A 13,508-nucleotide genomic window follows, 5' to 3' on the forward strand; every position below is an offset into this window, starting at 1 on the left:
GAAAGCATTCAGGAGGAACTATGTGAGAATAATAAGAAGTTTAGAAGACAAGTTACGCAAGGCAAAGCTGCAGGAACAGGGTTTATATTTGCTACAGAGAGAAGAAGGTGAAGGGGGCATATTGACAGTTTTCAAATATTTAAAAGGACATCAGATAAAGCGGAAGGGCAGTAAGGAGCAAGGAGTTGAGTCTGCAGAAAAGTAGATGTAGGTTAAATGCCAGGGAAAATATTCCTAACTACGTGAGCAATTCAGCATAAAACCAGCAGCCAGAGAGAGAGAGAGAGGTGTTTCTTTTGTTATTGGTAAAATTCATGGATTTTAGCAGCACCTAGTAAAGCAAATTTTCAATTTACTGCAATTGTAAAAATGCATGCTTTAAGAATTTCCAAAAGGGTAGCTGAAGTGTAGGTGGGTTCCCATGAGGCAAGATGCAGTGATAACAGCAAGAACCTTTATTGAACTACATAACTGGGAAACAGGGGCAAAGCAACTACTTATATACATTCCTGAGAGCCTGGGCCACTCCTACTCCCAAGTTGATTGGCTGTCTGAACTTCCAAGCTGAGAATCACGAGTTCAAGGGCCAATGGCAGAGGCCCAAATCCTGAAATGTTCTGTGATTGGACATCATTTATCTAATCAGAACACAGGAGCTCAGAATCCTTAGTCCAGACTCAAACTCAGGCAAACTCAGACCACTGAATACATAACAGCAGCCATGTTAGTCTTTAAGGTGCTACCAGACTCTTTGTCATTTTTTGTTGTAAAAGTCTATCAACTTTATTGTGGCATAAGCTTTCCTGGACTACAGTCCACTTCGTCAAATGCATGAAGTGTTGTCCTGACTTGCAGGTGTGTTTATAAATGTTCGGGGAACAGCTTATAGATGTTACAGTGATAGTTACTGACTTAACAGCTGTAGTTCACAAAACAGTTCATGAGAACACAGACATCCTGATGTTCTGATGAATCAGATTGTAATCCATGAAAATGTTTGCCATAACCAGCTTGTTAGTTTTTAAGGTGACACAAGGTTCTTTGATCTTTTGGCAGGATGAGTATGAAATATGTATCCCAGTTTTTAGCATTGCTTAGGAGTGGAACAATAATGTGTGCAAATAAGAGGTGTTCCTATTTGGAAACATTTAACATATTGCTGCTTCGGAATTTCCTTTACTTCTCTCCCCGCCCCCCGCCGCCCACCTGAAAATAAGTTCACAACATGGCAGGGCATTGCTAGTGGAATGGCATTTTGCCATTTTCAAACAGGCTTAGAGGAACATGGGAAGCACCCGACCTCTATGCCTTTCAAAAAGAACAGCCACAAGTATTGGTGACTATTGTGTTCCTAAACATATTTAACATGGCAATTACAGCAGTAACTGCTGTGCTGTGTGGGGGAAAGAACAATTTTCCAAAACACAGCTGTGCTTTGAATGTTCTGAATTGTAAATGGGAACAGAAAACTGCTCTGGGGGAGGATTTCTGGATCCAGCCCAACAAATAAGTCAGAACTTCGTGCATGTTCACGTTTTAAAACAGTATGCAAAGGTACTAGGAGTCCCTGACCCTTCAAAAGCGCTGGGTGAACTTCCTTGAATAATTATCTGCCAATTTCATTGGTGCAAAGTCTGCGCATTCTATTTGGAGCCTCTTTGTACTGCTGACAAAATTCAAGAAATGCACCCAGTTTCAAGCAACTAGGCAAGACGTTTACGGCCATATTAGATGTTGCACAACTCATGTGTCACCACATAGGTCGGATGTTTCATTATAAAGTGGGGAGGGGAGACACAAAGTTCTCCACTGCCTGCACTTGAACAGCTTCCTCTCAGCTGCTTTTCTCCCAGTGGGGCTCTAGAGGTAACGGCTGTTTGACAGAAAAACAGACCACCTCAGAAACTGGTGGACTCTCCTTCACTGGAGATTTTTAAACTCAGGTTGGATGGCCAACTGCCAGGGATTCTAGCTGTGATTCCTGCATTGCTGTGGCTGAACTATTTGATCCTTGGGGTCCTTTCCAATTATACAATTATATTATTCTAAGTAACCCCCTCCAGGAGAAGAAACTGCTTGAGTGTAGTGCTTTAGGAGATATAAGGGTTCATCAGCCCCATCTTACCCATCCAGGCAGCTTTGTGGTTCACAACACAAAGTTACAACACAAAAGCACAGCATACATAATTAAAATAATTAAAACAAAGAACTATACTAATATATACAAACTAATAAAAAGCACACTCCCCAACAAAAGCCCCTAAATAGTCCCCCAGCCAAGAAATACAAATTTAAAAATCCAAATTAACATATAACATTTAAACAATTTTTTTAAAGGAAGAACTGCCCCCCAGTTTTTGCAAAATCCTCCATCCTCATCTGTAGGGAATGTCTGCCTGCCAAAATAAGGAGGCTGCATTAGAGAGGCTACTTGGCTGATTTTGTAGAAGATAAATTGCATCAACACACAATGTTTTTCTAATGCAAGTATTCCTGCTACTATTTGGGCACAGTATTCTCAAGTCCCGTCGCTCCTTTCTATTTCTCCGTATGATTCCCATGGTTTTCACCTTGCCCATACTTACATCTGTCATTGATGTTGAGTGACCTGTACATTTGTCTGTCCTAACATACCTTCTGCCTAACTGAAAAGCCCACTGTGAGTCCCAGCTTAAGGCAATCTTGCAAAAAGAACAGACTATCAGCTGTACACTGGAGAGTTGATTTGCTAATAGCTGCTCTGCTGTGCTTGTCTAGGTCATTTGTAGATGGAGGAGAGCCACTCAAGTGTCAGTTACCGACCGTCCCCAAGGCTTTGTCCAACAGTCCTTTTCTCACACATGACTAGCAGATGTGAATGAGAAGGGAGACTTAAATGCTCAGCTGTACCAAAGAGTCTGCTATAAAGTGGAATGAAACATGATAGGCAATACAAGGGCAGGAATACTACTGAAAGCAGCAATGTGTCATTCACACACACACACACACACACACACACACACACTTAGGGATGTGGATACCTATAGGTAACTATAGGAAACATTTATCCATCCGGCATAGACTTATACATAGCTAATTCACAGAGGGCTGGGTGAAAACTGCAGGAGAGAATTTGCCAATTAAAAAAAAGACATTTACTCTTAATATTCTTCATCTCAACCATATCTTTGTTTCAACAGGTTTTCTGTCTCTTACAGGCTTATTTTTCCCCTTGAATTTGCCTATTCAAAACCACATTCTGGAACCACCTAGAATCTTGTGCACTGCTCAGCAAGGATTGGAGGTTGGCATGCCAACCTTTGTAATAATATTGTTTGACTGAGGACTACCTACAGCAGCTTGGTTTTATCCTGGGCGTCTGAACTGGGTAGGACATTGGACCTTCCATATTCTCTGCTAGATCTAACCTATTGCACTAGATATATGACAGCGGCATAACCCTCATCCAGAACAACAGAACAAAGAGAGGTGGAGGCGGCAGCATCATTTTCATCTACAACAGTCTGAGCTCATTTGGGCTGATTTTGCAACTCCATGCATTTCCTTAAAAGGATTGCGTAGCATAGTTCTCATAATAAGAAAAGTAAGAAAATGCTGCCTACTCCTTAAAGTTCCTTAAGGACAAGTGTCTATGAATCTCAGCAAAAAAAAAAGTTTACACCTGTCCTAATTGTTACAGGGGGTGTGGGAGAACACGATATTCTCCAGAACAACTAAACATGAGCAATGTACACAGAGAGGCTCGTTTAGCAGTATAATGATCCTGTTTTCCTACTTCGGAACTAGATTGCTGGTATTATTCAAATAATGAGTGTGATGTGGAAAAGCACTTCCTGATAACATGCTCTCAGCACTTAGTTGACCGGATGTGTATATATTTCTTTATTGTGACATTTACATGTGTGCAAGACACATTAAAGGCAAACTACAAGAGGGCAGTGAGGGTAAGTAGCAGTCACAGATGAGCTGCAGCCTTGGAGAAGAGAACTGTGGATTTCAGCATGAGACATCCCTTTTGCAAACAGAGATCTGAAGATCAAAATCTGTGCCCGTTGCATGAGGAGACTGGAATAATAAGAGCCAATCTGTGCATGACATTGAGGTAGAATTCTGGACTGTACCACTTCAGAATGAAGGAGGGAGAGCCACAGTAATTCTGAACTCTCCTTCAAGTGTTAAAACAAAATCATATTTTGTGTCTAGTCTGAAGTACGTTCCTGTTGAATTAAAGTAATTGCAGCCAAATTTATTAGAATTGTCATCAAAGTTATTAACATAGCCTTCCACCTGATTTGTATGCAGGTTGTCCTTTACAATAGAAGAGAGATCAAAACAATGAGTCTCACATTTGCAGCTGTATTCTGAAGTGGTACAGTCCAGAATTCAGCCATGTTCTCCTGCTTCGCAGTGGTCTGGTCCAAAATTAGGTAGAATGGAGTGCACCTTCATCAAACTGCAATGGAGAGGGTCACTGTGACATCCTCTTCAAACAACTCGTTGAAGAAAGAAAACAGGCTGCCATTTCAATTTCCCATCATCCTCTGGAGCACAGCTACAGCATTGTGGGTAATTAAAAAAAATGCTTTCCTCCAGAATTTTTTGGAATGCTGCTGTTGCTACTCACTGTTGCTGCTGCTGCTGCTGCCACAGCCAGGTAGGCCTGTAGGAGCCCATGAACATAGGAAGGGGTCCACCTGAAGGTACTCTGCTATTAGGAGCCAGCATCAAGCAAAGGTCAGCAATAAAAAACAGGGTGCCAGTGAACTTAACGCTTTATTCAAAGAAACCAAACCAGCGCAGGCCTAGTTATCTCAGCAACTCTTCCCTGTAGGTCTTGTTCCAATGAGAAAACTGCGAGGACTGGAGGTCTCTGCCTTCCTACCACAATCTATGCCTCTTCCTCTCCAGGGTCTTCCCCAAACAGTTGAAAACTGTGTCTGTGCACAACCAACATCTCTTCTGTTGTTTTCATTTCTCTAGGAGACCGGGGAGAGGGGAGCTGGTCGCAGCAGATGGAGAAGACTCCCTGGATTCTTCAGCAACCTGTCTCAACTCTGCCTCTTGGCCCCACTCCTCTCCACCCTCCGCTTCAGCCTTGGAGTCTGAACTGCTCTCTGCCATAGCCTCTTCCTGCTCACTCAACCCTGATCCTCTTCTGGTTCTGACACATCCTCCTCCCAGTCTGCTTCTTTCCCCCCCTCTGACCACTCATCATTGTCCCACCACCAATCCCCTGGCTCTGAGCCTTCTACTCCTGGGGATTCCCCAGCTGGTTCCCTCCTCTGCATCCATCCAGTCCTTGACATTTGCCAATGGCCTCCTAAAACATGAAGTCAGTCATTCTCACTGTATGGAAATGGGCAGACTTGCTCAGATTTATATGTAAAAGGGGCATGAAATGGGGGCACTTTATTCTGAGGCTGCCATCATGTGTTTTGGCTTCCACTTGTACTTCAGTTTCAGAATATCAAAGAAATGTGAGAGAAAGTGCCTCTCTCTGCTAGACCTCATAGTACCAACTACAACACCTTTCCAGAGTGACAGTCCCAAACCACAACTCATCAGCTGCAAAGCAAACCATACTTAACTCTCCAAATATATATCTGTGCCTTTCTGCAGCACTCAGACCTAACCCCCTTCGGTTCCAGAAGATTTCATGACACCACTTTTATTATTCTGCAGATGTCATGCCAGAGTCTTCCCCAGATGATAGCAATCACTATTCACTTTTTAAAAAGCACCCTTGTAAGAGAGTCGACTGCCTCTTTTCTCTGCAAAGACAGGGTGACAGATGGTGTCATTCTGAATATTCATCAAAGGCAAAAGAAAAAAGAAAACCCAAGTTCTCTTCCAGCAAGGTGCAGAAAAGGAGAGGATGAAATGCTAAAAGTCAAGACCACAGATTTCATAAGATGCAGAGGAACAGGGCAAGTCAATCTAAAAGCAAGACTTTGTTCTTGCCTTCTTTTTTTAAGCTGGCAGTAAAGAAAACATGAAATGGTGAAAAATGCCTTTTGTCTAATCAAACACTCCAAGCTTATATGGTTCCACTGCACAATAAGATACAATGCTGTTCTGATTGCATTTTCACAGGCGAATATAGAAAAGCAAGAGGCAAAAACTTGGGAGGGAGAGCTTAAAATGCAGGCTGACAAGAGAATTTCAATAGCACCAGGCTGCTATACCCATGCACTTGTTGGCTTTAACTGAAACAAATATGACATCACAGACAGCCAATCAGAAAGGTCCACTTTCATGCAATTAATAATGCTTAGGATAATGGATTCAATTTATTTGTGTCAGTTTCATACTAAACCTGCCACAAACACTGTTTTATATACACATACAGAAGACAGGGGAGGGGAACCCGATTAAAATTGCTGTATAAATGAATATGTATTTTTTTTTAAAAAAAGCAGACATGTTCCAATAGATCAGATACCTGACAAAAGCAGTTCATCTTTATGATTAGTGGACAATTTGTGCATTTCTAACTAGAACATATTTTCCATAAACAGTAGATCACGCTTTAATTCTCCCAGAATGCTGACACATTATTTTTGCCCTCGGATTTAGTGAAACTAGTTTGCATGCTGCTTTCTTCGGGGGTTTTGGCTCCTTCCCCTGACTTTTCTGCTTTTGGATTCCCAACAACAAGCACAGACAATGCGCTTTTTGTCCAAATAATTGACAGTAGATTGCCCCATTGAAATAGTAAATTTTCACATTGCTGATTTTCAGAGATAAATGGCCCTGTGAAGCCAAGGGGCTGCCTTTTGACTTTCAAACTATCTGCTGTCTCAGCTGAACTGTAAATTGAAGAGAATTTGCAGAGCAGAGCTTCTTTATTGATAAGGGTCTATTTTGGGGAGGATTAAGACTCTAACGTCACGGAGAAACAGAAACATGCCAAGAGTCTGAATGCTTCAAACCTAGATTGCATTTTCCTTCACTGTCTTCAGTTATTCCTGCACATTACAATACTGTCCATTTAAGGACTACTGCAATTTGAAAAACATTCCTTCACAGGGTATCCTGCCAGAAGAAAGGACTATCATATACTTTTATGGCTTGGGTGACCACTCTTTTATCAAACATCCATTAATCTCTTTGTGTGTGTATGTAGAGAGAGAGAATGGTTTGAACAAATAAACACCCTTTATAGAACACTACTGGCCTTTCCAGATAAGGAACAATGCACACACCTGCTAGAGCTGATAAATAAAGCTACTTTAGCAGTCTGAAGTTGCAGCTAAATATCTACCCCCCACCAATGGTTTGGGCATGTGCAGTTAACCATCTGTGATAACAGCTATGCTGCAAGGATGTAACTCAACAAGTTCTTTTGATTATATGCTATATTTATACTTTCTTGACTTCTGTGGTCAATTTTGTTGTTGTTGTGTATTCACCTCTTGCACATTAAAGCAATGCCTACCTTTATGCCAGTTTCAAATCCTTTGTTCAAACATGTCGTGTGATTCCATCTTATCAAGCTAATTTCCCAAGAGATAAGTACAGGGGAATGGATGGGAACATGAGCCGCTTGTAAGTGATATCATCATATACAGTGGTACCTCCAGTTGTGGACGGTCCAGTCGGATCCTGAGTTTTCCGCAACCTGAAGTAAAATACTTCTGGGTTTGCTGTTTTCGCATCCCGAAGTTTACGTAACCAGAGGGTTACATAACTGGAGGTACTACTGTAGTGTGTATTATATTGCAGGGAAAATGTAGTAGTAGTAGTAGTATTTCCACAACTTTTTGCATTTAAGCTTATATGAGCCCCCACCCACAACTGAGTGGGTAGCCACAACTGAGCACCTCTATGTCCCTCTGACTTCAATGGATGCAAATTAAGCAATGGGTGCAAATTTCTGTATTTACTCGAATCTAATGCGCCATCAAATCTAATACGCACCTCAATTTTCAAAACCTTGAAACCAAAAAAAGTATTTGCTGGTGAATGTAAATGCGCCATCAAATCTAATGCACACCCTAATTTTTATGACGCAATTTAGCCTAAAAAGGTGCACATTTCATACTCATAAATACGGTAAGCTGGAAATAACTGACATACTCAAGGCTGACTGTGTGGCAAAGACAGGTTGATTCTTTGCTGGACTCCCAAACGCTCCGCAGTTAGTGTGTTCCCAAAGGTCAGTGATAGGCCACATCCAGAACACTCCTGGTTCAATGTCTGCCACCTCCATAGGGATGGGAAAGTTTAAAAACCAGGAAAGCAGACAGATGAAACAATGGCATAAACTGGCACGAGGTCTTCAAACCTTTTGAGTTCCTGCAGAGCATTTGCACAGTTCAAACTACAATAGCCCTTTACGGATGTTAATACCCGGGTATCTATCATGGAGGCTGAAGGTGGTTTTCACAATGAAAACCCCTACCAACTATATAAAAAAACTAGTTGCCTTACCCTGTCAAAGTGGAATAACTGAATGAATGCCTTTCCTCGCAAGGCTTCTCATAAATTAAAATTCATCTCAGAGGACCTTTCTGAATCCCATCCGCACTGAAGCAAGGCAGGTGATGACCAGAGACAGATCTTCTTCATACATGTTGTACTAGCTAAGGACCTCCAAGAGGTTTGGAGTTTGCCAGACATCAAGTTTGACGACGTTTTGGTGGCAGGCAATCCCTTTTTTATTTCCCCAGGCCTTTTACATTTGTGATTTTCAGTTCTGCTTTTTGCTGGGTGTGCTGTTTTGTTGGGGTTTTGGTTTTTTATTGTTACACGTTTCAAATCTTGTTATAAGCCACTCCGAAGAATCCTCTGGATTAAAGAACAGGGAGGACCAATCAATAGGGCTAAAGTGGGAGCACAGAATGGAGCTTTGCTTATTATGGGAAGGGCAAGCCTCTGCGGAGAGGATTTGAGCTATGTTTAGAAACACTATCAAGGGAAGGGCAGAATCTGCGGCCTACCTTTGGCTCTGGGTGGCCCAGCCCTCACTGACAGGGATCCTGTGGGAGGATGCAATGTCTCCACAGATGTGCTACATCCTTCAGGGTTCCTTAAAGCATATAGGACCATATACAGGTTCACATTCACCTCACAATGGATGCTTTGCTTCTTATATATTTGTAGTCAGTGGACCATAAATAATGTTTCTCTTTGTACAAATATCATTTGTGTCAGGGAAGATACCAAATAACCAGCAAGGAGACTGAAGGAGGTAGTTCCTTTTTTTTCATGTGAAAAGGGCATTCCCTATTTTAAAAATTTATACAATAGCACCACCTAGCACAACACTAATATTTTCTGCACTACATCAAGGATGTAACCATGTTGCGGAGTTGAAACAAAGGTTCACAGATGCTTCTAGAACTTCAGAACATTACGAACTGGGGAATGTTTCTTTAAGTTTGTATCATATATGCACATCTTAATTTAGCAGAATATTGGTCTGAGTGGGTAAGCCCCTACTCATAAACACACACACAAGGAGGCAAGTCAGATTTGTGGCTTTACTGTGGAATACATTCTGTCCTTTAGCTTTGTCAACGGTAGTTTTCCAGTGTCAAAGACCGCAATCCTAAACACACTTTGCTGGGAGTTAATCCTATTTAACTTCATGGGTCTTGCTTTTGTACAAATATACATAATGCTGGCTCCACGCTGACTGAACAAAGTACAATGAAGAACACCACTAAAAGACAGAGACCCCAATGATCCTATTTCATCCAACTTCTGTATAACTAAGCAATTGCTTAATATCATACAGGTCCTCTCACCCCCAAATTATGCAGATTGCCTGGAGTGCGATATATTCCCAAATATTGGCATCCCAAGATGGAGTGAATGCTTCTGCTTTAGAAATGTGTCGGTATATTCTAGAAGCTTCCAAAGAATGCAAAGAGCAGGGAACAGATTCACTCAAAAAAGCAAACAGATACCAAGACTGGTTGCCAGTGCAATAGTACCATAAGAAGAGTATTTGTATTCCACATTACTGTACAAAAGTTTTTTTTTAATTTCTCCTCATAAACAGGGTCAGAAAAAGGGGGGGGGGCTTCAATTACTTCCAAGAGAAGATGCCAGCATTAAACCTAAGGGCATTTCCAGAATGGCTTGCAGGGACAAAAAAGCAAACATGCTTTCCTGTATAAGAAGTCTCAAGGGCTTGGGCTAGCCATGGAAGTATCACAGCTTGAAAAGTGCTTTTGGAGAAGGGTTTTTTAAATTTTCAAATCGGAAAGAGTAAAAACTGATTTTGAGAAAAAAGTTCCATGCACGTAAAGGAGGCTCCCTGGCAGTTGAAGCTGCCCAAAATCTCAGTCCTCTTTCCGAGAATTATAAAAGGCCAGATGCATTGTAGGCAAAAACCTTCTTCAACCAGGCCTTTGGCTGATTAACATCCAATACCCTTTTAAATGTGTTGAGGGAAGGGTTTGTTTTTCTTATTTTTCTTATATATTTTGTGTTTTTTATATTGCGTTTTTTATGTTGTGAGTTGTCCAAAGATCTATGGATGAAGAACGGTATACAAATTTAATTAAAAAAGGCTGTTGACAAGGCAAGGTTATTAAATGAGCAAAGCAGGATAGTCTGTTAACTGCCACACACCACCTAGATCAGGTATTTTTCACTGAAGTTCCCGCTTGTAATCCTTGGGACTCAGGTCTTGCCTCTTACCTCCTGCCGCAGCTCTTCAAAACAGATCATGCTTTTGCTGCTTTCATTGTCACTGGAGAGCTCTGCTAGCTCCACTACCTAAGCCTCAGCGCTTTTCAACTATGCATTTGTTATTATTAAACTGTTTGTTCTTCACAGTGGTACCTCAGGTTAAGAACTTTGCTTCAGGATGAGAACAGAAATTGCGTGGCGGCAGTGCAGCGGCAGTGGGAGGCCCCATTAGCTAAAGTGGTACCTCAGGTTAAGAACAGTTTCAGGTTAAGAACGGACCTCCAGAACAAATTAAGTTCTTAACCCGAGGTACCACTGTATATGGAGCTAGGGAAGAGAGAGCTTCATTGATACACTCATATTTTATCCATCTTTGTTGTGACCCGTTTTGACTGTAATGCATGCAGAGAAAGAGGACTGGCTGTGAAAGGAACCGCGAACTTTTGGATTTTGAGATTTAGATAGGCCAACCCATAAAAATACATATGGACAGTAAAATACATATAGCAACTTGATATGTACACTTAGGAAGAAATATCTTGATTTCCAAACACTTGGAAACAGCTTTGTCTTTATCTATCATACTCCCCTAGTTTTCAGCACTATAGCCACTTTATTTATGAGCACACACCTCTGTTCCAGAGCAGAGCAGACATCACAGGAACCAGATTATTCACTGGCTACTCACCTTTCGTTTTGATTAAAAGGCCCAGGTAGATAAGGAAAGACAAATGGACAGTGAACTATCAGTCCAGAACGTAATGACTGCTTAACCCTGTAGCAGTGACTAGGAAAGGAGGACCCTTTAAGCTTACGCAGAATTAAGTCGTACTATGAAAAAGATTATTCAGCTTTTTAGAAGTCGATGAAATTCACTAACAGGAATAATAGACCTGTGTGCATGTAAACTTTATTTAGGGGAGGAATGTACATACAACCCAACCATGCTGACACTATATTTTCATATAACTTATTATTATTTTGTGCTTTAGAAATATCTAGCCTATAGCAAAAAAGCATGGAACTGATCACATTTCCTTTGTACCCAAGAGTAGCTGCACCTGAATCCTGATCTTGAAGACATTTAGAAGAAACATGTAAGACAGCCTTCTTCCTAATTTCCTTTTTAAGCTATATTAGGTTACTGCAGCTTGTATATCAATGGTACCTGAAGAAGAACTAGAACAGAATCATTATTGTTGCTATATACAACCTGACAATGAATGCAATTTAACAATCAGATGTGAAGAACTAATTCTTGGTAGATATAGTGCTTTGATAACAGGTTACTCTCTGTGGTAGAAATTGCTCCAAAACACCAATCAGCTAAAAACAAAATGGCTTTATTCTAAATACATCTTATTTCCAACTTAAAACTGGTAAACTGGTAAATGACTGGCATTAGTTAGTAAAAATTAACAAGAAAATGCGACGAGATGTACAGAGGAACTCAATTACACATGCTCAAGAATCACAAATAAGTCAATCTATACATGAAAATGTAAAAAACCCTTAACAATGAAATGCAAAGCCAAGAAATTCAAATCCCAAATTCGTGTAAAAGCTACTCCACTGTAGTTTTATCCTTTTATTAGTGGTTTGTGGCAAATAATTGCCTTTTAAACATTCTTAACTTAGAAGACTGCTCAGCAATTAAACCATCCCTGTTCAAATGCTCTGCAGAAAAGCTGATTTGGCCACCGTGCTTTTAAAAAACGAAACTACAGGAAAGAGACTGAGTGGGGGGCTGTACAAGCAAAGTACAACAGATTATATATTTGCACAATGTAGGAGGGAGCTATTTAAACAAATCAAGTCAAAAGAAATATGGCAAGTGAAAAAGAAAATCAAAAGGGCACACTACAAGGAACTTGTAGGCAATTTTGGGAAGGAGAAAAAAGTTGCTGGTGATTGTTTTAAGAGGAAGGCTAATCAAAACAAAATGGTTCCTTAAAGATACCTTTCCTTCAAAAGTGAAGAGGCTGTTCCTGATGCACCCGCTACGAGCAAAGAATTAGGAAATCCATGCCCATTTCTGCAAGCACATAATGGACACAGAATAAAGTCAAAATTAAAACACCCCAAAGCCAGCTTTCTGACAAAAGGCACTCATCATTTAAATTGGATTTAATCTGAGGGGAGGAGGGCTCTTTTCACGGATATGTCTACTCAGTGTTTTAGTCCAGTAGCAGAAGGTGTTCACAACCCTTTCAACTTTGAAGCTGTACCTCCATTTATTTTCCCTTGAGCCTTGTCGGAACAGGATTCCATCAAGATGAATATTACTCATTGTTCCCAGAGCTACTGCTTTAAATTACAACACGGTTAAAATTTCAACAGCAGCTTTGGTCTGCTTTGGTGACCCACCATTTGGAGTTTGGGTGTCTTAACATTTGAAACTTCAAAGTGAATGAAAAAGAACAAACTTCTCAATGAAAATAAGAGCAGTCCACATTGTTTCCTTCAAACCAGAACACAGAATCAAATCTAGTCTGTGCTAGAGGAGTGCTGCTGAATGCCTGCAGCTCATTTCCCTCAGGCATTTCCTTCTTTAGGTGCACTGGTGATCTTAGCACATTATCTATTTCACAGGAGGTGGAACTGTGGAGGAGAACGACAAAGTTTTAAGTCTTTATTCGTCAGACAAAAACTTCTGCTTAATTTTGGCAAATGACAATGTGATTTTCTCAAGTGACCACTCTGTACATCAAGCTTGTTCTGGAAGAGCATTTTAAAACACAGGAAATTACTACGCTGGCCTTGCAATCTTCTGCTTCACTTGCCTGCTCTACTGACCTTCCGCTCTGCATCCTCCCTCCACAGCTGTCACCCTGGTGCAGTATTTTAGCTCCACTTCCCCCTCT

At 40.9% G+C, this 13,508-nt stretch overlaps 1 protein-coding gene across 2 annotated transcripts in view; it reads right to left on the reverse strand.

Annotated features, from left to right (window-relative positions):
* Positions 1 to 11,537: 11,537 nt before the first annotated feature.
* Positions 11,538 to 13,508, reverse strand: part of YTHDC2 (YTH N6-methyladenosine RNA binding protein C2) — a 35,745-nt gene continuing 33,774 nt past the window's right edge. For both annotated transcript variants that reach the window (XM_081213539.1, XM_081213538.1), the window contains one exon: positions 11,538 to 13,245. The gene's annotated coding sequence lies outside the window, so the exon portion shown is untranslated. The remainder of the gene's footprint in view (positions 13,246 to 13,508) is intronic.

The sequence above is a fragment of the Podarcis bocagei genome, assembly GCF_964188305.1.
Source record: "Podarcis bocagei genome assembly, chromosome: 11".
Taxonomy (NCBI): domain Eukaryota; kingdom Metazoa; phylum Chordata; class Lepidosauria; order Squamata; family Lacertidae; genus Podarcis; species Podarcis bocagei.